The sequence below is a fragment of the Ambystoma mexicanum genome, chromosome 10 (assembly GCF_040938575.1).
Source record: "Ambystoma mexicanum isolate Mex_15411 chromosome 10, UKY_AmexF1_1, whole genome shotgun sequence".
NCBI lineage: Eukaryota > Metazoa > Chordata > Amphibia > Caudata > Ambystomatidae > Ambystoma > Ambystoma mexicanum.
In genome coordinates this window covers 436,218,760-436,246,056 of record NC_090932.1, presented here as the reverse complement: position 1 = coordinate 436,246,056, position 27,297 = coordinate 436,218,760, and positions in this window count along the sequence as shown.

Genomic DNA, 27,297 nt, shown 5'->3' with positions numbered 1-27,297 from the left:
CATGTCGAAGCAGCAGTGGTGTGGGAGGACAGAGTAATTTTGCATGCGATAGAGGAAGACGGCAATGCCTGGGATGCAGTTTTTGCGATTGATCTCACACAATGATTGACAGACATTATTGACAAACAGTATTTTAAGATGAGGATAATGATGATAAGTTTATTTTCCAAAGAAGTATTCCTTACCAATTGAAAGTTGAGTACAAAGATTTTCCCCAGAAAATATCATTAGCTAAAAAAAGTGTCCCCATATTGTCATGAAGATTTTGAGAAAGTACCCAAAGAATTATTGACCAGTAATCCCCATGATCTAGGTCTCCCTATAAGTATAGAAGCGGTTATAATTACATTGAAGCAGGGGGCAATGTTACCACAAGTAAAGCAATATCCCATATCAAGAGGGGCAGATGAAGGAATTTATGATACAATAGCTGTGCTGCTACAACAATGCATAATTGTACCATCAGAATCCCCATGCAACAGAGAGGAGTACCTAGTGATAAAAGTGAAAGAAGGTTCATGGACATTCATACAAGATTTAAGTCTCTTGAATAGTATTGTGGAGGCAGAGTTTCCAATTGTCCCTAATCCGGCCATGATTTTGTGTAGCATACCAACTAGTTTCAAGGTTTTTACAGTAATTGATTTGAAAAATGCTTCCTTTTCCTTTCCATTTCATCCAGACTCACAATACCACATGCCATTTACGTGAAGAGGGAAAACATTTCAGCACAAAGATTACTACAGGAATACTGTGTCAACCAGGTTCTGCAGTTGGACCTGGTGAATATACACACATCTAGCACAGTGATACAATATGTTGCTTATTTGTTGGTATGACGCACCATGGAAAAATTATGTAGGGAAGATCTGGTGAGGTTCTTAACATTACAGACAGAAAAGGGATTTAAAGTTGACCAGGAAAAAGTACACTATTGTCTGGAAGCAGTGATTTATCTGGGACAAATAATATCTTCAGCGAAGGAAAGTGATGCCAGAAAGAGCAGAGCTATTCAAACACACCACATCTGACAACAGTGAGAGAGATGCAATCGTTTTTGGGATTATACATTTAATGCTGATCCTGGGTCTTTGATTACACCATGTACATCAGATCTTTGGTGCAAGTATTAAAATCAAGCACACAAACAACACAACACACTTTGTTGGGCTGAAGAAATGGTTGAAGCATTCAATGAGTTGAAAGATGTGATTGCACATGCTCCAGTTTTAGCAATACTAGATTATGACCATGAGTTTTTCTTGTTTTCTCATTCAACGTGTATCTGATGACGAATGGCCACACACAGAAGTGCCTGATTGGGTACAAACCCCTTGCATATTACAGTGGTCTTCTAGATCCAGTAATGAAGGGACATTTCCCATATGTGCAAGCATCGGTCGCAGCAGCCTTTCCTATTGAGAAATCTGCAACAATAATGATGTGCTGTTCAGTGACACTATGTAGAGCAAACCCTGTTTGCAATTTTGCAGAAACCCAAAAGTACCTCATGACATAGCGAGAGTCTGATTATGAAGTGATCATATCCAATCCTGCAGTTAAAATTGTAAGGTGTCGCACTGTGAATCTAGCAACCTTTATCGCTGGACCACTAGAGAAAGGAGAGTATGTACATGATTGTTCTACATATACTGATCTATATGATACAATAGCCCAAGTTCACGAGTAGATGCTTGAGGGGGGAGACTTGGCCTTTATTGATGGTTCATCAACGATTGATCAGAGCATGGGATTGAGGCATACGGGTGCAGCAGTTGTACATAGTGAGGATGGAGATTTTGAGCAATGACACAAGGAAGACTGACACCACACTATTCTGTGCAAGCTACAGAATTAGTGGCATTAATAATGGCATTACAATTAATGAAGAGGTGACAATATACCCTGATTCAGTGTACGTCACATCCACTCGGCATTCAGGATTGTCTTGCTGGAAAAGGAGTGGATTTCAGCACTTAGACAGCACACCGGTTCAGCATGCTGCGCTGTTGTTCACATGTTGTGACACGCTCTCACTTGAGTGTGCTCCTCCCATTCTAATGGCAGGGCTGGTGCTACCACTAGGCAGGGTTAGGCGCTTGCCTATAATATGCAAATGTTAGGGTGACAAATGGAGCTGAACTTGTACTTTACCATTTTTGTATTGTATATATATTTTATTTTATTTTGTATTCTTTCCTAGTGGTACTGCAGACTGCAGGAGCAGCAGTCAGGCCAGCCAGTGCGGCACCAGACACTGTGAGGAGGTTAGTGTCATGCCACAAGCGGATATGGCACTCACACTTGCACATTAGCACCGCACATGCATTAGTGCCATCGACCCTCGTGACTGATTCTAGGTTGAGGCTCGTGCAATGCGATAGAGTTTATCTGTAACTGATGGCTTGGGCTGCCGCCTGCTGCCTGCCCTGCCCTTGCACTAGCTGCAGCAGCCAGCCAAGCCTTCCTTTCATGCGGTGCGCCAGCCTGGGCCCGCCCCCTGCTGAGAGTGAGATTACGAGACTCGGTCCACAGCGGAGACACACCCGACACAGGTGAGAATGTGCGTTTCTGGCTTAGTAGGAGGCACAGAGGCCTGAAATAATTGCTCGATAGTTCTGGCTGGTGGCCCTGTCTGGTCGATGCTGGGTTTTATAGCCCCACCATCAATACCAGATCAGTGTTCCTAGAACTGCGAGGGGCCACTTCTGTTCACAGATAAACATGTTACCACGTTGCTTCTTCGAAGAGAGAGCCTATGTTTATTTCAAACCAAGCTCCCCGGCCAAAGGTGACACCCCGCCATGCATGGCTTCCCTGAAAGCCCTGTCATTTGTTTGCGAGGTAAATGCAAATAAACACACATATCTGTGTACCGATTGCGAGCGACTGTGTATATGATAGGAAAAGACAAAATGGCGGTGAGTGATAGCTGGTTAGTTTTACTTCAACAATTCACTGAACGTTGTAATTCGTTTCTATTGTAATTGCAGTTTTGCTGTGGAAGTTGTTATCCCTCTTTTTATTGGATCAATGTACAGATGTAAAAAGAGCTTTGGGCACCGGAAAACCTTCCTCTTCAGATAATTATGGACTGATCACGCAGTTAAATGTCTGGCGAGGGGAATCAGTGTAGCGCATGGTTTGGTGAAGGGAGTGCTCCAGGCCCCGCTCTAGCAGGGGGGGCAGGAGGGCCAGGCCACCCCCTCCAGAGCCAGCCTCTGCCCCCCCCCTAGAAAGAAGGCAATGTCAGTGGTGTTATACACCACTGGTAACCGAGGGAGTGGGGGAGTGGATGTAACTCTAAACATGCAACAGCAGCCTTAGAGACATCATTCTGAGAGGCTGAATTGCAGGAGGCCTGGCCAGGATTTGTTTTCTTAGCCTAGACAATGATTTATGCCCCACAGCCATAACATTAAAAATGACCAGGGAGATGGAGGACCATTCACACCTCTAAGTGAGGTAGCACACGTATTCAAGCAGGCTGCCTTCAACTATTTTCTCAAACCTAAAATCACAATTTTGGTTTCTGTAATTTAAAGTATGTTTATTTTTTGTGGGAATATAGTGGCTTTTTACATCATGCTTAGTAAAATGGTTAACTATGTCAAACAATAAATGACACGTAAAGTTGTTGAACACAGATTTTTGAAGAAGGTGCGTCAACTGACTGAGGGTCCTTACAAATGACATTCAAAGTATATATTCTACTGCATTAACTACTTGAGTATACATGAAAAGATATGTTTGGTAGTAATAAAAATGTAATTCAGGACGTTGGCGGAAAACCAATAGATTCCTATGGGACCTGCCTGACCATTATACCTGAAAAGGCAGGCAGAGTCCAAAGGAATCCATTGTGGATGGGTCCCACAATAATTAATTGTGGAAGTGATTTACACTTTTCCAGACACGTAGTGGTAAAGTAAAGAGCAAAGGCAATTTTTGCCTGTGTTTTACTCTTTACTTTTCCAGTACTTGGTGGAAACAATTAAAATTAATGAATGGCCCCTTTGCAAAAGTGTGTAATCCTGGGCATATTTTTTAACTTCACTATGCCTTACCTGTTAAAATTAGGTGCCCCTAGAAGTGATTCAGCTCACATTATAAGCAATTCCAAAAAAGCCTCACCAAGGTTTAATAGATGGGCAGCACAGGGATTAGGACACACACACATCTAACTTTGAAAATATACGGTCCACATTTATTGAACACAATTGTGTAATACAATAGCAAATCAAAGTAAACACATCAAACAAAGAGTCATCACGGACAATTGCATATTATAACCAGTATGTAAACAGTATGTACCAGACAATGATGTACAGGAGAACGCCCCACCAGGAGTGATAGAAGGAGGCCGCACACCCCTCAACCAGCACTGTCTGCCTCCTGATGCCCTCCCATAGGGTCTCTGTTCTCTCTCCTTTTTCCTCCTCTCACATTATTGGTGGCACCCAGTGTGAGGCCATCCTGGCCCCTTTCCACTCCTCCAAGACCATCAAAAATGTCTACTTAAATGGCACCATCTTGGTCCAGGACCCACAGGCCAATCTCCTCTTTTCGATAGACACTTCCTGCGTCTTATCAACTTCCTTCTTTCTCCTGCTGTTCCTACCTTCCCCCCTCTGGTTCCTCTGCAGCCTCCTTCCTCTGCCACCTTTTTGGCACCCTCTGCTCCTTCTTTGGCTCCTTTGCCACCCCCTTCCTCTGACACCTTCCTGGCACCCTCTTCTTCCTCTCTGACTACCCTGCCATCTCCTCCTTCCCCCTCTGCCCATTCTCGGGCAACTCTAACACTTCCACCGGGGATATCTCATTCAGCTCACATTATAAGCTATTCCAAAAATAGCCCTACATGCAAGTCTTGCAAAGGTGTCAATCTGCTCAACGTCGCTACTCTTAACTCTCGCTCTGCTGTCGAACACTCCTCTGACATCTGATGTCTCCTCGAAGAGCTTGATTTGGATGTACTCGGTCTCACCGAGACTTGGCTCATGGCCAGCTTGTCACGAGTTTTGACACTCTCCTCCCTGATGGCTACAATATCCTCTCTGAACCCAGAACCAACCATCTTGGAGGGAGAGTAGCCCTTATCTTCCTGGAGTGGATCCCTGCTTCTGTCATTCCTACGCAGGCCTACCCTTCTTTGAATGCCTGGTATGCAGGCTCTCTAACTCTCTTGGCCTCCCTCTCCCTGTGGCCACCATCTACAGGCCCCCTGGCCAGGTCGCTCTCTTTCTCTCTGAGTGGGCTGAACTCTCCTCATCCCTCCATGCCTCTACCTCTCAACTTCTCCTCCTCAAAGACATCAACAGCCTCTTGGATCCTTATAGCCCCACCTCGGGGCTCTTTTGCAACCTCTGTGACTCTTTATCTCTCTCTATCCTTCCCTCTGGCCCGGTTCATTATCCAGGGCACACCCTGGATGCTCTGATCTCATTAGACCTCCCACTCTGCAACCCTCTCACCACTCCTCGTTCTTGGACTGACCACTTTCATCTCTCCTCTCACCGTCACTCTCTTCCCCTCAGGTTAAGCTGACTGTAGCACTACCATCCACCTTCTCTGTAATCCGGCCCATTAATCGATTGTCAGTGGAGGCTTTCGCCACTACTTTCTCTCCTCCTCCTACACCTTTGGCTGACTCACACTCTGACCATCATCTCTCATCCTCTAACACTCTGGATCTCCTTGCCCCTGTCATAAGTTTCCGTTTAAAGCCTGCATCCAAGTGCAACTCTTGGTCGTTTCTGACCTTGCCACCCTTAAGCACAAGTGTAGGGTGGCTGAGAGGACGTGGAGGGCATCAGGCTCCTCCTATGACAAACTGGCATGCCGCCTGCTCCAAAGGCAATACAGACTCTTTATTTCTAAGAAGAGAGCCTACATCCAAGCCCATGTCTCGGCAGCCTCTAACAACTCAGCCGAACTTTTCAAAATCTGCAATGAGATGGCCAATCATGCTGCAGTCTCCACCTCTCCTGTTCCCTCCCAGGCCCTTTGCATGACTCTGGAATCTCATTTCACCACTAAAACTCAGGACATCTTGTCCACTCTCTAGTCTTTCTCTACCTTCTCTTCCTCTCCCTCTACCATTACAGGCCCCTCTCTGGCCGTATCACCTCTTCCTCCCTGCTCACTGCCAACAATGTTTCTAGACAAGTCTGATCTATGAAAGTCTCATCAAAGTGGGTGCTCCCCTGCTCCTCCAGAACCATTAAGGACCACATTGACACCCTTAATCTAGCCTTCGCTCTGTTCTGCAATCACTCTTTTGCCACAGGAACGTTCCCTTTCCTCTTAAACACTCCCTTGTGCACCCTCTCCTTAAGAAGCCCTCTGCCGATCCTTCCTCTCCGGCAAACTATCACCCAATCTCCATCACTCCTTTCCTAGGCAAAGTCCTGGAAAAGCTCGCCATCTTCCAGCTTAAGCTACATACTGAATCTGTTGGTTAGCTCCATGACCACCAGTCTGGCTTCAGAGCAGCCAGAAGCATGGCAACTGCTCTCCCGAACACCTGTGAAGACTTGCTCTCTAATCTTGACTCAAACCTTCCTTCTGCCCTCATTCTCCTTGATATATCCTCTACTTTTGACGTGGTCAACCACGCCATGCTGCTCAATCGTCTCTGTGACAACCTGGCTATCTCTGGTCAGGTCATAGCCTGGTGGACCTTTCTCTGAGATCGACCCTGGCCGATCCAACTTGGGTGTTTCCTCGATTCTATCCCTCCCTCTACATGTGGTGTTCCCCAGGGGTCTAACCTCTCTCCCTGGTTCTTTAACCACTACCCGGCACCTCTGGCCTTCCTCATCTCTACCTTCTATTCTAAATGTCAGTGTTATGAGGATGACACCCAGCTCTCCTTCAGGCTCCTCTCAGCCTCTTCCGCTCCTTCTCTCATACCTGACTGTCTGTCCGCAATTTAGGGATGGCGTGGCTCCAACGATCTCTGCCTTAATGCCAGAAAAAATTCGATTTTCCCCATTGGGACAGCTGTGCCCACCTTCCCTCTCTCACTCCGGCAGCCTAACCATGGCCCACTACCAGCACCTTCCTGTGATGCTAAGAACCTTGGGGTCATCCTCGACTCCAGCCTCTCCTTCTCTCCTCACATCTCTGTCATCTCTAAGATGTTACACTATCAGCAGCCTCGCCTCAAAGGTGTAACAGTATACCAGAGGACGGGGGGGTGTTCGCACCAATAATGTCATGAGATAGCAGAGTATGTACGGCCCATCCGAACCCTTCGCCCTGGCAATAACAGAGAACTCAGCCATGGGGCAAATATACCGTCTTTATTCTCCAAAAGACAGTGACCATGCAAGATACAACAAAATCTCTGGCAATCACAGCTCCTGGGCCTGTGTTACTTAGTTCTGTATCTTAGTCATGTCACAACAACCAACCCCTCCCAAAAAGCTAAAGGCCATAACTAGTGGGTCGCTTGGGTTATACCACCTATGGAAATCCCCTATGAGATTTGTTCCATTGGTCTTCCCATGTCAGGTGGTTTCACCTAAGACTTTCCCAAAAACTATTGATAACTTTGTTTCATGGTTGCACGATGACCATTGGCCGCTGAAACATTATGCACCACCTCCGGTTGGAGCATCAAGATTGACTGGAGCGGGTCTTGCCTGCTACGCTGGGAACAGCTCCTCTTCCCACCATGAGTATTGTTTGGCTCATTGTTTGGCTTGGCTAGGTCCCGTGGGTGAGGACCACGAAACTGAGCCCCTTTGTTTGCAATTATGGAGGATTATATTCTGTATTTCGCCGGTAGCTCACTGGCTCGGAAATCAGGAATTTTCCACCCGCCCTTGACCTTGGTTGCTAACACTGTCTCTGATCTTCACGCTGCAGAGTCTGCATCTCTTCTTCCCTATTTTGGGGCCTATGGCATCTTGCGAATTCACTACAGTCCTTCTATGGTTTCCCTACTTGTTCTAGTACTTTCTTTTAGAGATTAGTATTTATCAAGCCTTTATAGGTTCCTTATATGTCCCTGTAGCTTCTTATGGTTAGTTGCAATGAGACGACTGCAAGCTGGCTCCAGCTTTGCTGTCTTGCATTTCAGCATTTGGCTACTGAAAAGGAAAAGCCTTGGACAGTATGTCTATGGGCCTCATTACACGGAAGGCGGTAAGGGTTAACGGTCACCGGTAATGGTACCGGTGACCGTTAACCCTTACCGCCTTACTACAAGGTCCCTTTGCAGGTTGGTACTTTAATGCCTGCTTTTTAGCAGGTTTTAAAAACCAACCCGCAAAGGGACCAGGGTGCTAATTACGGTACCGCAATTTGCGGTACCGTAATTAGCACCTTCCCCATTCCCATTATGCCCTATGGGGCAAAAATAGGAATGGAGAAGGGCAATGGTGAAAGGGGGAATTACCGCCCCGCCAACCTTGGAATAGGGCGGTAATTCCCCTTTCCTCCAAGGCAGTCCTGTATTTTACCGGCATGGACCAAGATGCTAATAGCACCTTGGTCTACGCCCTACCGTGTAATGAGGCCCTATGTGTCTGTCCTCTATCTACAGAATGGTGTATCTATGTTCTTCATGTGTGTGTGTGTGTCTGTGTAACTTTGTGAAGGCATGCAAGTTTACTTTGTGACTAACGTTTCTATGTGATATGCATGGCTGGTTGCTATTATCAGTCAACTGGATCCAGTGATGAGGGACCTGTCTCTGTGAATACATCAGTTGGATAGGGTTTGAATGGTTGTATAATAGAATATCTGTTCCCATACGTGGGATACACTGGTTCACCCGGTGGTTGGCCAAACAGCGATTGACATCTCTTGTTCCTTCTTGTTCGGGCTGGCATGCACAGAGGGGATGTGAGGGCCATTCCGGGGACACTCTCTTCAGAGATATTCTTCCTTTTCTCACTCTCCCCCAGAAGCTCACTGTTTCCAGAGCCCTGGTCCTCTCTAGGCTGGACTACTTCAACAGCCTTTTTCTAACTCTGCCTGCCTCTACTCTTTGCCCTTTACAACTAATCCAGAACAGGACTACAAGACTTGTCCTTGCTCTCAAGCCCAGGGATCGTATCTCTCCAGTCCTGAAATCCATCCACTGGCTCCCTGTGGCTCTAAGGATCAAGTTCAAGACCCTATGCATCATCCACAAGGCTTTCTGCGGCCGGGGACCACACTATATTCAACGTTCTCTTCCTAAGCATCTTCCTTCTCGAGCCCTCCGTGCATCCACCTGCAATTCTCTGAAGGTCAGACGCTTCTACAGGCACAGAATGGTGGCTAGTTATCTGTCCTCCTCTTGGGCCTCCCGCTGGAACAGCCTCCCTGCCTCTCTCAAACTTGAGCAGCACCACCTAAAATTCTGGAAGCAACTTCCTTTTCGTTTTCCGCTTTCTCTCTCCCTCTCCCTTGCTGATGTCTCTGTCTGCTGTGCATGCTGGTTACCTCACCACCCACTGAACATACCGGACCAGGCTCCTGCATGACCAGTTACCCTTGCACTGCCTCTGGGCCTCCCAACCACTTCGGAACTGACTCTGGAACCCTACAGTCCCCTGACTCTCTACACTTATGAACCACCTCCCTGTCAGCACTTACAAGATCTTTTGTACTCTCTCCTACCACCTGCCCCCCCGGCACTTCTCTCCCTTCCTCCCCCCTGTAATTGTGTGATCTGAATGACACAAAGCCTAGTAAGACTGTTGTTTTGTCCTCCTTCCGTCTTACCTTCCTTGTCTTGTCGCGTCTAGAAACACTTGTGTACAAGCACGTTATAAATGACTTATCATATCATATCATTACTGCACTGCCATACTGTGAATTTGGTGTTGAGGTGGAAGATAAACCTCTAACAAAAAGCTAGAGGAAAATCCTCCACTTTACTAGTAAAAATGAGCAAAATCGTCAGAATTACCTCTGGCGGGAATTCTGCCGAAATCCCTATGGAGTCATATTGACTCCAAAAATGGGGACCTACCACCACTAGTAATCCTGAGTACATCTGAAGGACCAATTGGCCAAAACTGCAATTCCATTTGGCAGTATTTCAGCAGATTTACTGCTGGAAAACCATCAAACTCCTAGTGAGGTTCTTAGATTTCATCATCAGCCATAATGTAGTTGCATCAGCTCAGTTCCAAGATTCATCACTGAACATTGTTTATTGTAAAGATCAAACTCATTACTCATATTTTCACTTTGTATTAGCCTGTATTCTTGTGTCATTTATGTACACATGTCCACAATATGTGCTTTTTGCTGACCAAATATCTTGCCACTTTTCTTTGACATTCTGCAGTTATCCTTAAATTGCTGTGTGTCTTGTCCATCTCATTAAATTGACAAATGGCCAAACAGAAACTCTTGGGTATGAAAACATGTGGTGTTTCATTTTTTAGATGTTAAGTGGGGAGACATAATGCATGTTTTTACTAGGTTTTGTGGTATTTAGATATTTGTCACAGTGCAGTATAAAATGCTCTAATATACCAATCAACCCACCTTTTGCTGTCTAAAAGGGAGATCAGGTGGTGTGAAGGAAATAAACACTGTTTCCCAGTCTTGCATTTGCTCCCTCAAATCTACGACTAGATGCTTGGCCTACCAGTTGAGCTTAGGCCCTCGGTTGTAAGAAGGTTATCCTTGTTAAGCATTAAATACAATTCAAATTCAATACATTTTTTATGACGACCATTGTATCTGGCAATGTGTCACTCTAGAACAATGTACCAGTGAGCATTACGGCTGGACATAGTAACCTGAAAGTATGTAGACTGAGGACATTTCATTTTTTCAGACAGATGTATCCCTCTGACTGTCATTCCTTGTAGGCAACCCTCGTGTAACACCTTCAAAGGTAGCTTTAGAGACCTGTCGGGAAGGGGACAGGGGATAATCACCCTCCAGGGTCACCCTACCTATCTCTGCTCACTCCCTCGTCCTTCTCTTGCCCTGAATCTGAACTTTACTCCCAGCATCTCCCTTAGCCCATATATATTGGGGCTTAGTGATTTGGATGGCACTCAAACATTAGCTCGTTTATTCTCAACCATGTTGAGGACATTGATATCTGTAGAGAGCCCTTTATCTGTTTTACATGTATTCCCATGTGTGGCTTGTTCTGTGTTTACCCCTGCACGTGTTATCTGAGATGTTAGGACTCTTTAGCATCCTGTACTCATCTTTGCTACTTTGCACTTATACTAGTATGAATGTCTACAAACTGTGAACGCCCTTTTTATCCCAGGTTTTGTTGTCTTTTTTACTCACCCGCTCATCTTCTGGGGCACCATGCAGCAGCCTGTACATTACAGCTGGTGCCTTATAGGTCAACAATGCACACATTCATTGGGAACACATGTTCATTTAGTAGTGTGGTAACCACATACAGGTTGCACAGGCCAGCATCATCTCACCCTTCTAAGATTGACAAAATGAGCACCATTGAATGGGGAAATGTTGATACTTTTACGTGGCCTAACACATTGAATCTGTCATTTTACATCATGAGTCTGAAAGTAAAACGGTCCCTGCCCTATTCATGCTGTGATGGCTGCTGCTTTGTTGGATTAGACTTTTCAAGCTGACATATTTTTACCTTAAGTAAAGTAGTGACCCAACTTGGGCTACGAACATTGGGATGGGCATCTTGTAGGGAAAGATAATGCATTGATTTAATAGGTACAGTAAACTGGAATTTCAATGGAGGCAGTGGAATTAATTCAAAGATAGCAAATTGAAGTATTGCACGTGCTATGTTATAGAGAATTTGCCAGCTGTCATTTTACTGCAAATTTAAATACCACCCAGATTATGTAATAGCCCTGAAACAATCCCCCACCTGTCCGTGAAAGTGCCAACATTGTCATTTGATCATTCCTGAGATGCTACATACTGTCCCCATGTGTCATCTAAAGATAGACTTATCTTATTATGGTGTCAGGAAGCAAGGTACAATGTTCAAGGTACGATGTTCTCCACCTTCCCAAGATAGTGTCTGCAACTCACTACTTGACAATGTGTGTGCCAGGCTTTTCAGACATTGCAGTGTCATCATCAATTGTGTGTGCAGCCCTCGCATCTGCAGAGTTCAAAAGGGAGTTAGATTTAAACAAATAAAATTGCCTCAATGGATGCATGACTGCTATGGTGCATTTAGGATGCACTATGTTTGCGCTTCCATTAGCTCACTAACAGCAGTGAGGTTCAATGTATCTATGACTGTGGTGGGTTGCCAGCTAAATGTCAATAAACAGGACAGGCATGGGTATCAATGGGGATAATCTGTTGGGAACAGCAATGCATAGTTGGTAACCTGTGGTTGGCCTGATTGCAGGAAATGTTTGCATGGCAGCTTTGGCTAAGAACCCTAAAATGGCAGACAAGTGACTTCAGTGCCACACAGTTTGCTAGACGTTGGGAGTGGTGATCAGGTGAGTGCAATACCTGTTTAGGCAAATGGGACTATTTTCAGAGGGTTAGCAGGTGTGATTATACCTGCTGGGCAGAAAGTTAGGCTTAACCAATGAGAACATCAATGCTGAGATGTGACTGAACATATACTCTCTATTTCATAATTGGGGAAGAACCACTGGCACTAATGATGTGGGCTATGAGGACTTAGTGTGTCAAAATTGGTCAATGGATGGCACCCTGGGGTAAAATGATCCGTCACAATGTATGGCCAACATGGAGGAATGCATCTAATTGGTCACACTTGACACACCCTCTCGCTGTACAAGGTGGAAGTAGGGCTGTGCCTTGGTTAAAATTGAAAAAATTTGAAGTGGGATCCCACAAGAGTGGGCCGGAGTTTGGAGGAAGTGTGGAGTTCCGAGGGGGTGGAGCTGAATGTTGAACTCTCATCTGATGAAATGTTCAAAATAATAGTTTTAAAATGGTGCAATTTCTTTCAGGCTGCATCTTTCCAAACTCCACACTGTACACCAATTCCACTTTAAATCACTTCCATGGCAGTGGTGCACCCAAAATTCTGTGATTTTCAGTGCATTAAAGGTTCCATAGACACGCTCTACAGTAGAAGGGTACCAGGGTAGCTCAGCTGGTTGAGAGACCATTGCTGAGATGTTATTTATTAAAAACGTGTTGTTAATCGTATGACTTTTTTCAATTCTTTGTAAAAAAAAAAGCAAGTGCTATAAAATGTGTTTGACCAGGGGATAGATTAGGCTGGGACCTTGCATAAATACAGGCCACAGTTGGGGATATTTCTTGTGATCGTTAGATAAGCCCGCAATCCCGTGCGAAGGCCTTGCCCTCAGTATCTTAAATAAGGAACACAGAAACATGACTCTTCGTCTCAGGCTCCCGGCAGGCACTGCCGTGTCGCAGGACCGCCCCCTTTATTTCAATACATGCGCAACAGCAGAACGTTGCCGTCGCGCCATGTGACATTATCACATTCCTCCTTTTTCATAACAAAAACTAAACAGAACTTTTCTGACATATTCAATGGCAACATGACAGACTTCAACATGGTAACATACCAAACATTGATGGGCCCAATGTGGGCAATAGTAGGTGACTAGGTCCTTTCAGGCCTGGTCGCCCATTATGTAGTCTCGGAATCGCACTGGTCATTTACTGCCCTCTCGGCGGGGGTATCTTTCTCCTGCTGGTGCTTCACTGGCCTCTCCTTCAGCTCTCCCTGGTGTGGATTCTGCATCTTCCACGCTCCCTTCAGGTGTTTGCTCCATGCTGGTGGTTCAGGCTGAGGGACCTTCTCCCGCTCATTCTCTCAGCCCCTCCCTCCCTCCCAACTTTCGAAAGTTCTGAGTCACGTCACTCTCTGGTCGGTGGCAGTCACCATAGAGCCTTTGAGTTGGACCACTCCCCTGGGAGAGGGCTCGTAAGTGAGGGACAACTTCCCTTCGGGTTGATGGTTGTGCACCAGTAAAGTGTCACCCACCCCTATGTCCAGTCGTTTAAGGTGCTGCCAAAGGTTTTCCCCCTCATAATGAGTTCTTCCGTCTTCCGACGTCTTATCACCCTCAATGATACCTGGCGGCCGACCTTCCGCCTCCGGGAGGAGACCTTGTGGGCATTTCCGGAAGAGTACTTATGCTGCGGGCACCTCCATAGATTGGTCAGGGGTGACTCTGTACTCTCTTAGGAACTGATAAAAAGTTCTCCTCAGCTCGTTTCCCTGGCCTTGGGCAATGCGGAGCACTTTATTTAGTGTTTGCATAAAGCGTTTGGCCTCTCCATTGGCCCAAGGCCATCCTGGTGTCACTCTCATGTGTGCGATTCCACAGTACACCATGAAATGGCGGCCCATTCTCAGAGAAGATAACTCTGGGGAAGCTATGTGTAGCAAATATTTTCTCCATGACCTTATGATCAACTCACATGAGGTGGACTCCGCCAGCTCGACCTCTGGGTATCTGGACCTTTGGTCTATAAATACGAGGAAGTACATCCCTCTCCCTGTGGTCCCAAAGTTGACGTGGACAACGTCCCATGATTGGTTACTCCTGGGCATGGACTCAATCCTCGGTTCTCTGTTGGCTGGGGTGGTCTTTTGCTTCCAAGCCCGGATACCAGACCTTTGGTTGTAGTTGTTCTTTAGTTCTTTAGTTATTGCAGTTCCCAGGTGGCCGCAGTGTGCCAACTCTAGTACCCTTTCTACCAGTGCAAGCAGAATCACTATCTGGTGGACTCGTAGTAATAATCTGTCGCCCGTTGCCGACAGTTCATGCCTGACTCACCACTCAGCTTCTTCGGGTGGTATTAGATAGAACAGTTCTTAACTCATCACTGACCATGGCTGCCTGAATTAGCTGAAAGCACTCTTGCTCTCTCGAGGCGTCCGTAACTTCCGTAATGGTAAGTGCCACAGGTTTTGCTGCTCCCACCACCAGATAGACATGCTCTTGGACATCCACAGGTGTTTCCTCTTGTTCCCCTCTGCTTCTCGGGTGTCGCAATAAGTATTCCGCTCCTGGTCTGTAGGTCATCACCACCACATACTCAATCAGGGCCAGCATCCAACGTTCAATCCTGGGGGGTGGCTCAGACGATGACCTCACCATGATAAGGAGTAACCGTTTATGATCAGTTACTACTGTGACAGGTTTCCCCAGTATGTATATCCGAAAGTGCTGGCACGTCCATAGGACCGCCAATGCAAACAAACTGGGAGCATTGTTTTTCTGTGCTGGTGAGTGTTGCTGGCATAGGTAATTATCCTCATCTGTCCTTGGGTATCTGGCTATGAGAGAACTGCTCCTAGTCCAACTGGATTGGCGTCTACGATGATTTCAGTCTCCCTTCTCAGGTCGAAGAATGACATTGATTCTTTCACTGTGAGTGCCTTTTTGATGGTCTCAAAGGCTTTTTGTTCATTGTCAGACCACTCCCAGGCTTTGTCTTTCCTTGGCAGAATCCGAAGAGGTTCGGCGAGGGTCGCCAGATTGGGTATGAACCTACCACAGTAGGTCACCATCCCAAAGAAACTCCTGCCCCCTGACACGTTCCCTGGTGGTTTCGCCTCCTGGCTATTTCTGATCTTTTGCGGGTCTGGGGAGATTCCCTTCTTGTGAAAGATGAAACCTATGAACTCAATGCTGTCCTTTAGCAACTCGCAATTTTCATGGTGCAGGGTGAGTCCAAGGTTTTTAATCCTTTCTAGAGCTTTCTCAAGGCAAACCATGTGTTCGGCTTCTGACGTGACGTAGACTAGGATGTTGTCGCTTAGGTTTATGACTCCTTCAAGACCAGCTTAAGCTCCCCGGTTGACATTTTGAAAGACTTCAGCAGCAGAGGAGACCCCAGAGCTTAGACATTTGTACTGGTACAACCCTTGGTGGGTCATGAAGGTAGTGATGTAACGCAAGTCCGGGTGTAGCTCCAGTTGATGGCACTCAGACTACAGGTCTAGTTTCGAAAATACTCTTGTCCCTTGCAGCTCTCCCACCACATCATCCAGAGTAGGTGTGATGTGTCTCTCGTACTTGATTGCAAGATTGAGCAGCCTCATACTGACACAGATACAGACAGATCCGGGTTGCTTCGGTTTGATAGCCACACCAATTGGGGACACCCTTGGGGTGGGATCCTCCACCCGTTCTATGATGTCCATGTTCACCAGATTTTGTAGTTCACTTTCCACATGTTGTCTGAGGTGAAACTGTATTTGGCAATGCTTTAGTGCCATTTTGCGTATAGTCTCATCTATATGCAGCTTAACAGGCTTACCCTTTGGTTTACCGACACCTTGAAATACTGTTGCAAACCTCTCAAGAACTTCATTTATATCCTCGGCATATACAGTGAGGGCAAAGTTTATAATGCCTCGGGCCTGTGCTGCTGCACAGCTCAACAGGGAGTGCGTGCTGATGTCAGTGACAAAGAATTTCACTTGAATTTCTTTTCCCTCATGGGCAACTTTGTTCACAAACGTGCCTCTGAGGGGTAATGGTTGAGTCCCCCGAACCAAAAATATTTTGGCTTGTGCTTTTGTTAGTGTTGGGCACCCTGGTAATGCCTCATAGTGGCGGTTTTCCAGCACGCATACTGATGCTCCGGTGTTCACAAGTACAGGTGTCATTGTTCCACTTATGGCCATCGTGCACATGGGCTGCCTCCTCTTATTTTTGAGAGAGTCAATACTCGAGATAAAGAGTATCTATACCTCCTCTTCCTCCTCTTCTGCCATGTCCACACCTAGCATATCTTGTTCTACAATTGCCACTTGTTTGTACCGCTGCAGTGTGTTACTGGGTGTTCTGCTGGGCCCTCTGGGAATGGTGATTGGTGTGGTGGCTCTGCACATCCTCGCAAAATGTCCAGCCGCTCCATAGCATCCGCATACTCTCCCTTTTGCTGGGCATTCCCCTGCGTGTGGAAGATCATAGCCACATTTGGGGCACGCTGCAGCGTCTTGGATCTCCTTGGGGGGTATCTTCGCCTCGACGGGCCAACATTTTGTGGTTATCCTATCAAGCATGCATCCTCCACTTTTAGTGATCCGATTGTGGCATTCATTTTTGGTAGCACGGCTGTCTGCCAGTTCATATGACCACCCCATTTCAGGAAATCAAGCCAGCAACAGCCCATGCTCACGTACAACCTGTTGGCGTGGTTTTCCTGAGCTTCACCCTTGTATTAACTGGTTTCTAACCATACCACCCTCATTCTCCAATCACATGTACTTGCAAGGTGATGAAGCCTGCCGTAGAACTGGCTGAGGATTTCCTCCTCTCTCTGCTTCTCACTGCACATGACAAACCTCTCAAAGTCTTGGTTTGCTAGTGGCATGAAATGTTCTTTGAGGCTGTCCTTGGTAGCCTTGCAGGAATCATTGATGGGAGCAAGGGACTTGAATATCATGTGAACCTATGACATTGGCTGAGCATATGAGGGTTGCAGCTTTGGCTTTGTCATCCATTTCGCCAGTTGCATTAAAGTACATGTCCAGCTTCTCGATCCAGAGCAGCCATTTTGGCCCCAGCTTCGAAAGGATTACCTTAGGTGTCGAATTCTGGCAGCGGGCCAGTGTGCTTGGTTGGCATGGGGCCTTTCTTGCATGAGGTGCCCTTGCTGCATCTTGGTCGGAATCCTGGGGGTCTCCTGCTTCACTCATGGTAGCAAACTGCATAGGCACTATCTACATGATCGAAGGCCGATGTCCGCTTCCTCTGGCACACTTTGGTGGTAGCAAAACCACACAGGCACCCACATTGTGATCGAATGCCACGGTTTGCATCCGTAGGCGTACTTCTTGGACCCCCTGAGTGTGTACCACTTGGTAGGCCGGCCCTTCCAGACTACCTCAGGATGGTGGGTGTAGTGTCAGATGTGTGAATAGGATGATGTGTGATGGAGCAAGAGAAGAAAATTGTTGCAATGAGAATTTTTGTTTTTGTTGTTTTGAAAGGGCCCCTCTGGCCCTGATGTGGCCTCTGTGGCCTTCCTGCTGTGTTTTAGCCCTTGTGGGCTCACACAATTGCCCACACGGCGCACAAGCACTCCACATGTGAAACAGTGTCTGTTGGGACCTAAATTGCCGGTGGTTGTTTTCCCTGTGAGGGTTAATGCCTCTGGCAGACGTCGGATCGAGCTAACAAAGCAATATCTTGCATCGGAGGACCTTCCCCCTGCCCAGCTGCATCCTTGTCGCCAATGTGATGGTTAGATAAGCCCCGGGACCCTCGGGGGAAGGCCTTGTACCAGTACCTTAAATGAGGAACAAGGAGACGCAGGACTCTTTGTCTCGGGCTGTCAGCGCGCACTGCCATGTTGCGGGACCGCCCACTTTATTTCAATACATGCGCGACAGCAGAACGTTGCCATCGTGCCATGTGGCATCATCACATTTTTGCCCCTGTAGTCAAAATCAAAATTTGTCACCCGTGATCCCAATGTTTCATTTCCTAATAATTGCTGTAAGCACAACAGAAGTTTGTGATTAAGCAGTTTGACAAGCAAATAACATCTTTACAAATGTAACCTGTGATAAAACACAAAGGATGGGGCACAAAAAATTACAGAGTATTTGTGTAGCAGTATGACAAAAAAAAAGAAACATTTCATAAAAAACTAGTCAATGCAAGTTTAAAGCAGCATTTTTGAGTTTGGAAAATACTTTTATTTTCCTGTGAAAGTCTAAGATGCATATTTGGCAAACAATAGTGTGCCCAGCATGTAGAAAGCCTGCTTTTAACAGTGATGTCCCCGGCCCCAGTGATAATCATGGCCCATTGATTTCTGTGGTGTCCCTTTCCGGCCAGAAGAAAGAAACAGGACGAGCAAGAGCATGCAAACGTGCGAGAGACGGCTGGGGAAAGGAGGATAGAGCAGATTAGATCACCCGGCCACCAGCTTCCCTCAGCGAAGCTGGGGGCTCGGTAAAGCCTCATCAGGGCTGAGGCAGGCCTGGTCTGAGATCCGGCCAGACATCGGATGCCGGATCTCGGACCTGGCAAGAGCCGGCCCATTAACCAGCAGCAGTGCTGTGAAGTGTTAAACGCTGGTGTGTGACATGGTTCAAATCTCCAATGCGTACGAGAATACATAGATACGGTATACATGTCTTCAGAGCCAAGCAATTGTAGGGAGAATTGAGGAGCACCAGGCTGTCCAGACATTGCTCAGAGGTCTGAGTTGTTTGGAATCATGTTCAAGTTTAGATGGCTGAAATGCAATATCGGCACTCTATAGAGGTTGCACCTGGAGACATTTTGAGTCTGGCAAGACCTGTTATATTGGCTCCATCTTGAGAGGTATTGCCCAATCGGGCACAGGCAGAAACTGATTGAGGTACTTTGGGCTTTTCTGCTGCAACTCTGTTATATTAGGTGAAGTTTAGGTTAGGTTTCTGTCACCTTGACTTAGTTAGAATGTGCCAATCAATAACAAGCAACGGCTTTTGTTTGGATGTTTTATCATTTATGGCAGAGTACACCTCTGGATTCCACTGCCATATCTCGGACACTCTCCCCGCTCTGCATAGGTGGACCAAAATGAATGTCAGCCCCAGCATTTTTACCTGGGCACATTCTAAGTGCAGCATAGAAACTTATAATGTTTAGATCTGTTGCCCACCCCCATCAACTGAGGATTTTGAAATGATGGGAGAGTGTGAAGGGCTTACAATGATAGTCTATAGAATTCATGCCTTTAGCAGACAAGGATTTAAGGAAGTGTCTAGTCAGGAATTACAACATCGTAGTTGGTCAGAGTATGACGTTGAGGATGGCAGCCCACAGCTCAGTTTCTAGTGCAGTTCGTTTTTAAGCATGTAGCAAGTCATTTGGAACGTTCAAGATCTCTGACTAATTACTGGAGGTTAAATGGGCATGGCCAGTGATGAACGTTATGAAAAGGCAGCTGAAATGCAGGCAGATCCCTCGGGTACATCATAATAACACTGAGGGACAGGGGTCAGTGATGGTTTGAGTGTAGAGAAAATGGAGCTGAATGCCCTCTCCACGACAGTAACAACATCCTGATCAGCAGTCAAAGTGCATAAACCAGTTGAGAAACAGTCGTCCATTCAGGCTTGTGGTCATTGCAGAAGATATACTGTCCAGGCCAGGAGTTGCACTATAGTTTGCAGGTTAGTGTTCAACCCAGGCAAAACAGCAATTAGAAGCCATGTCCTTGTGTATTTGTTGTCATCTTGACAACAATGCAGTCACAAATCTGCATGACACATCATTGGGTGTGCTGTTTTCTGCTGTGCACACTTAAGTGAATATGTGTGCAGCCTGTAGGATTGTTTAGCGTGTTTTGGGAGCACAGAGCACAGCACCACTGCACAGGATCAATGTATAGCATGTTTTTTGAAGTGCAGCACCACTGCATGGGTTTGGTGCATTGCTATAAGGTGGTACAGCAAGGCATGTGTTGCCAGTGTAACATGGACATGTAAATGAAAACAGGCTATGCAGTCAAAAATGATTTCTACATGTAAAATGCAAATAATTTTTTTTCACAGTTAAAAGCATATATTTTTTACCTGAAATTCCTCTGTTTCAGGAGACACATTTGAGGATTAATGAACTAACCTCATTAACAAAAAACTAACATGCTAACTCATTAATAAAATAATGTGTTCTCCAGTGCAAAATGGATGGAAAAGACAGGCTCTGAAAGTCATTTTAAACGCGCATCCAGATTTTTTTTCTTTTTGCTGCTCTGTCCACAGTATTTGCAGGAAGCAAAGACTCGAATAGCAGGAAATCAGTTTTGTTACAGTTGCTTACTGTAAAAGATTTCTATTGTGTGCAGGAGGAGGACAGGACATAGGGGATTCTTATTGGACAAGCATCATATTAGAGGCTGTAACCAAGTTTTCCTGTAGAATCTGGGGGAAGGAGAGAGGCAGAAGACTTTTCCCACAGCTGGGAGAAAGACCTGGCTGGTGGCTGAGTTCCTGATTGAAAAAGCAGATACCAGCTGCACTGCTGCAGAGACTGGGAATCCCAGACAACAATCCCCGGTTTGAGTAACGGCAGATGCCTGTTCTCACTGGGGGTGCTTGAAGAGGGAATTGCCACATCCAGAAGGCGACCAGCTGAAGAATTTCACATGCTGAACAGATTAGGTAATTATACATTGCAAAGTACGGGGGCAGTGTGCGTGAATGCAAAACTATTCAGTCAGTGTAGAAGAAAGAATTCCAGTGTTTTATCATCAGGTTTAATGTTGCGACTGTTCTCGTCGCCCTCTTCTCATTTTGTTACAGATAATGTTGACTTATTTCATTTATTTCTGTAAAAAGAGTAAGATCGGGTTTAAATTCAATTTTTATAATACACAAAAATATCTGAAAGCAGACGGATAGTGTGTTTTATTTTTCTCTTTTATTTGTGCCTCTACCATTACAGTACTGATAATATGGGGAGAGGTTTAGACAGTGCAATTGTCATTTTTAAGATAGCTAAAAATAAGACTTAGCGGTAGCTGTGTGCATGATTCCATTCAGTATATAAGTGTATGTTTTCTGAACGGAACATAATAATAATATAATGAAATAGACTACTGCTGGAGGTACATGAGTCAGCAGAAAGAGAGGCCTTGGACATAGTTCACCGATGTAGATAAGTTGGTGATAAATACCGCATGTTAGCTCGCTGCCGTAGATAAGACAGCGAGGACAGCCCATGGTGGCACTCCAATTGAAAATGTGGTGTTCCTGAAATGTAAGTCTGAGGCCTCTCTAATGATCACACAAACAAACAAAGCAAAAATAAGGGGTTCTGGATATTGGGGCCACATATAAAACAAAGGAATTATGCTCACCAGAAATACCACCAATAACGCATGCCAACATAATGTATACCACTAAATGTATCAGTGTGCTGAAATAATGTATGTATACTGTAGTACTATATACCAAATCTAATCTGAATTCAAAGAGTGATTATTACTGAATTATTTTCATTTTGGCGGTAAGAAAATACTGCTAGGCCCCAAATCTATACAAAATACTCAACAAGCCTTTTAAGCAGCATCTCGAGTAGAATCATTCTTGACTGTATCTATGGGGCCCAGCGCCATTTCTCCCTTTTCCTGCTGCAATGTCAGTTTGGCTCCAATACATTGCAGCTGTGGCAAATAGTGGGAAGGAGAACATGAGATAGAAGACAGTGTGGCCACCAAGTGTTGCATGTGGGAGACCAATAAACATGCAAAATGTTGTAATTGCAGTGTGATTAGTGCTCTTCTGATTTTAAAGGCTCTTCCTAATAATGAGGCTCAATACTTTTGTAGAAATATCAATGCAAGTGTGGGGTCACCACCCCACAACCACCTAATCATTTCTGGAGACAATTGGGCCTCATTACAAGTTTGTGGTATCTTGGCAGTAAATCCGCTGAGATACCAACAAACGGTATTACTGTTACCACCACTTGGTCCAGCGGGGTTACCACCGAATTACAATTGGTGGTCGGCGGTTGTAGTCCCCGTTAATTCGAGTCCTTAGGACTCCATGGGGGATATTGGCAGTATTACCAGTGGTGGTGATAATGCCGATTGTTAGGCGGAAACCTGTGCAGTTCCCTCTGGGACCACTGCAAAAGATTTAGGACTACAGGTGTTTGGCAGTAAACCCACTTGGTAGCAGTCTGTACCACAAAGATTCACTTGGTAGCTGTGGCTGAGCAGTCAGACTTCCCTCAAGAAGAGTTAGGCAGTATGTGGAGTATACAAAATAGGGCAATTTACACAGTAGGACAAGCAAACACGTAACAAGGCTTCGGTGTAAAGATATATAGTTATTTATTTATAAAAACACATCTACGGAAAACACTCTGGCACATAATACGGCAAACAACTTCAATCACAATTACTATCAGAAAAAGATCAATCCCCCTAACAATAGTTCGACAAGTCTAGGTTCGACGGCACCACTTATTTGCAGACAGAGGTGAATGCTTTAACCTAGATGGCACGCTAGTATTCGTTAGGACAGGAGAGAAAAGGCAGGGTATGAAATCAACTCGGTACCAACGCTTTTACGAACAAAAGCAAGGCAAGTAAGGCAGGATCTACTGTAGATCGTAAAGTTCAGAGGCCAGGCCCACTCGGAGAGAGGCAAGGCGATATGTCCCAAAAAGTATCACAGTGGAAATGCACTTCGAGTCTTTGTCGCAAATTGTTATTGAAAGATTGGACCAGTTCAGAACAGAAAGTTAAGAAAGCTTGGAGGCGACCCAATGGAGAGGCGAGGATTAAGACACCTCACTCTATCCAGCAAAAAGGGAGGCCAGGCGGACACGGTACCTTGTTTGTGGAGAGACAGTTCCGGCGGGGGCAGTTGTTCCTGGTGGTGGATGCACGTCGGGTCTTTGCCAAGAGAAGAGATGATCTTGTCGTCGAAGGAAAGTTGAAGATCGTTGCACCACCAGGGAAGAGACCAGCCGCAGAGTGCTCCGTCACAAGGCACCACCTTTTGGTTGCGGTACAGGGGTAGTGGCTATCCGGTTGCCGGGATGCTCTGCACGGGCAATTCGACCACTACGTCCTGAAACGAAGAAAAAGCAAAGGGGACTGGTTGTTCCCACCAGTCAGGGGAAGAGACTCTCCGGCGGGGAGATCTCCTCTGTCGTCGGGAAGTGCTGAGTCGGTTCAGCAGGGCTCCACCGGAGGTGTCATCGTTGCAGGTCGGCTCAGCTTTACCCTCGTTGGATTCATAGGTCCTGTGGCGACTTCTGAAGATCCAGTCCCAAAAGCCCTGCTTTTATGCAGAAAACCCCCATTTATTCAGCCTAGCTGTCAATCAAAACACGCTAAGTGGTGAGCGGGGTGGCTCACCACTTGGGCCAATCACACCAGAGTGCGACTAGAGTTGGCAAGGCAACTCAGTCCAGGGTGCCTAAACCCCCTCACACACCCCCTGTGGTACCCAGACACAATGGCACCACTTTGGAGAGCCTCTGTGTAGAGGCCCGCCAAAAGTGGAACAAAGGGCTCAACCTTTGGTTTAGGAGTCACAGAGACGAACACAGACGCCATTTTAAAAACCGAGTTCTGGCAGAAAATACCAACCAATAGATTTATTTAGGATAAATAAACCGGTGGTATGTTAGAGATTAACAAGAAAAACTATTAACCTCCAACAATGGGAAGAATCCCATAGGGGTATATTCGGGGTCGAATATAACAAGTAGTTTCCACTGTCACCAGCCAAAACTCGACGAGGGGGGACGGGACAGTGCCCCCTCGAATAACAGACCCAGGAGTAATCGAATTACCCCTACTAGTACGTCCATAATAGGATGGTTTGTACTAGTTCTGTTAGTAAATGTAGGTCTAGTAAAGCCAATGGTGACTTTACATTCCCTGGGAGACAGTAGTCAGTCCCCGGGTATGGAGTCTATGGTGGAGGTCCGCTAGGACGCCCAATGTTACGGCACGGAGGGTGCGTTGTAACACACATAGCAAAACATATGAGACCCTATGGAGTAAAAGACCCCACAGCCCATAGAACACATTGACATTCAAAGGAATTACACACATTCATGTCCAAGAGTGGGAGAAAAAGAGTCTCACTCTTGGCAGGATGGAAAAAACAAACTCCAGAAATCCAGCAAAGCTGCTGGGGGACTCACTAGGTTAGGAAATTCAGCCTAAACAGAGAATTCTCCCTAACACTCGCCCCCTCCAGACTAAGGGACAGGAGGATTTAATCCAGTCCTGGATGAATCTCATACATCTAGTCGATGACATACATCCTAGAGAGACCATCAGCATTTTGGTGGTGACACCCTGACCTGTGCTCAATGGTGAAATCAAACCCTTGCAGGCAGATCGACCATCTCAGTAGTTTTGGGTTTTCCCCTTTCATTTGCATTAACCATCTCAAGGGTTGGTGGTCAGTCTGAATGACAAAAGTAGAACCATACAAGTATGGCATAAACTTCTTCAGAGCCCACACGATAACAAAGCACTCTCTTTCGATTGTTGCCCACCTTGTTTCAGGATCCTTCAGCTTGCGGCTGATGAAGCAAACGGGGTGCTCCCTACCTTTCCCATCCAGTTGACTGAGTACGGCACCTATTCCTACATTTGAAGCATCTGTCTGCACAATGAAAGTTTGGCAGTAATCAGGAGCTCTGAGTATTGGGGCTTGGCAAAGAGCCTTTTTCAGGTTTTCAAAAGCCTGATTGCACTCCTCATTCCATCTAACCTTTTTAGGAAATTTGGGCGAGGAGATGACATTCAGTGGAGAGGCTATGGTCCCATAGTTCTCGATGAAATTCCTGTAATACCCCGTGAGGCCTAGGAAGGCTCTCACTTGGGTCTGAGTAGTAGGTGTTGTCCAATTTTGCACAGCTTCAATCTTACTCAGCAAAGGCCTTATTTCTCCACCTCCTACCTCATGTCCAAGATAGACTACCTTACTCTGTCCAATTTGACATTTACTCGCCTTTATGGTCAGATTGGCTCGTCCAAGAGCCTGCAAAACATCTCTCAGGTGGGTTACATGTTCTTCCCAGGAATTGCTGAACACTGCTATGTCATCCAAGTATGCCATGTAGAAGTCCTCCATCCCATTCAGAACCTGGTTTACCATCCGTTGAAATGTAGCAGGTGCATTTTTCAATCCGAAAGGCATTACCTTAAACTGGTATAAGCCAACGGGGGTAGAAAATGCAGTTTTCTCCTTGGCATGGTCGGTCAGGGCTATTTGCCAATAGCCTGACGTCAAGTCAAATGTGCTGAGGAACTTGGTGGCGCCAAGTTTACCCACCAACTCATCTGTTCTTGGAAAAGGGTGGGCATCAGTCTTGGTGACTGCATTAAGAGCTCTATAATCCACGCAGAATCTAAGTTCTTTAGATCCGGCCTTTGGTACTAACACAACGGGGCTAGACCGTGGACTAGTAGAGGGCTCTATTACCCCAAGGTCAAGCATCTTGCTGACCTCACCTTTGATGTGGGTTCATACGTTTTCTGACATTCGGTATCCTCTGCTTTTGACAGGCAGACAGTCACCAGTGAGTATATCGTGCTGGCCCCAAGGGGTCAAGCCTGGTGAAAGCGAGAACAGGGAGGCAAACTGATTCAACATAGATTTGCACTCTTCTTGTTGCTCGGGTGTCAGGTTTGAAGAGAGATTTACTCCTTCATTTTTTTCGTCTAAATTTAAGCCTCTGAGGAGATCCGGAAGAGCTTCACTCTCTTCTTCTTCCTCGGATGATGCTAGAAGCAACGCCCCTACATCAGGTCTTGAGACATATGCTTTGAGTCGGTTGGTCTGGAAGACTGTCGGAGCCTCCTTGGGATTGCCCAAGTCCACCAGATAGTTGACCTCTCCAAGTTTACCCACAACTCTGAAGGGTCCGATCCATTTGTCTTGCAAGGCCCTCTGCCTTGTTGGGATCATAACGAGAACGAGCTGGTCTTGAGCAAACTCAACGATGTTAGCCTTTTGATCGTGCCAGTGCTTGACCAATGCTTGTCCAGCTTTCAAGTTATCGCTTGCTTCTGTCATCATGTGCGACATTCTCCTCCGGAGACCTATCACGTAGTCAGTCACTCTGACTGGCTTGGGGGAAGGAGCACTCTCCAACCCCTCCTTAATCAGGGCCAATGGACCTCTGACGGGATGACTATAGAGAAGTTCGAAGGGAGAATAACCTACTCCCTCCTGAGGGACCTCTCTATAAGCAAAGAGAAGGCATGGCAGTAGAAGGTCCCACTTACGCTTAAGGGGTTCCTCTAAAGCACCTATCATGCTCTTCATGGTTCGGTTGAACCGTTCTACCAACCCATTGGTTTGTGGGTGGTAAGCTGTTGAGAACTTGTAAGTAACTCCACAGGTTTTCCACATGGCTTTCATGTAATGGGACATAAAGTTTGACCCCCTGTCAGAGATTACTTCCTTAGGAAACCCGACCCTGGCAAAAATACCAAGGAGGGCCTTAGCCACAGCCGGAGCTGTAACAGTCCTCATAGGAATTGCCTCAGGATACCTAGTAGCATGGTCTACTAGAACAAGTATAAACCTGTTGCCTGAGGATGTTGGAGGATCAAGGGGACCAACAATGTCAATCCCTACTCTCTCAAATGGGACTCCCACAATTGGGAGAGGCACTAAAGGTGCCACATTCTTGGAGCCAACCTTACCAGAGGTCTGGCAGGTGTGGCAGCTCCTGCAGTGTTTTTCAACTTCGGCCCCCATCTTTGGCCAATAGAAGTAGAGAGAGAGCCTTTCCTTAGTCTTCTTGAAACTCAAGTGACCAGCCAAAGGAATATTGTGGGCTAACTGCAAGAACTGTGGTCTGTTCTCTTGGGGTACTACAAGTCGTTTGTAGTCTCCAGGTGCAG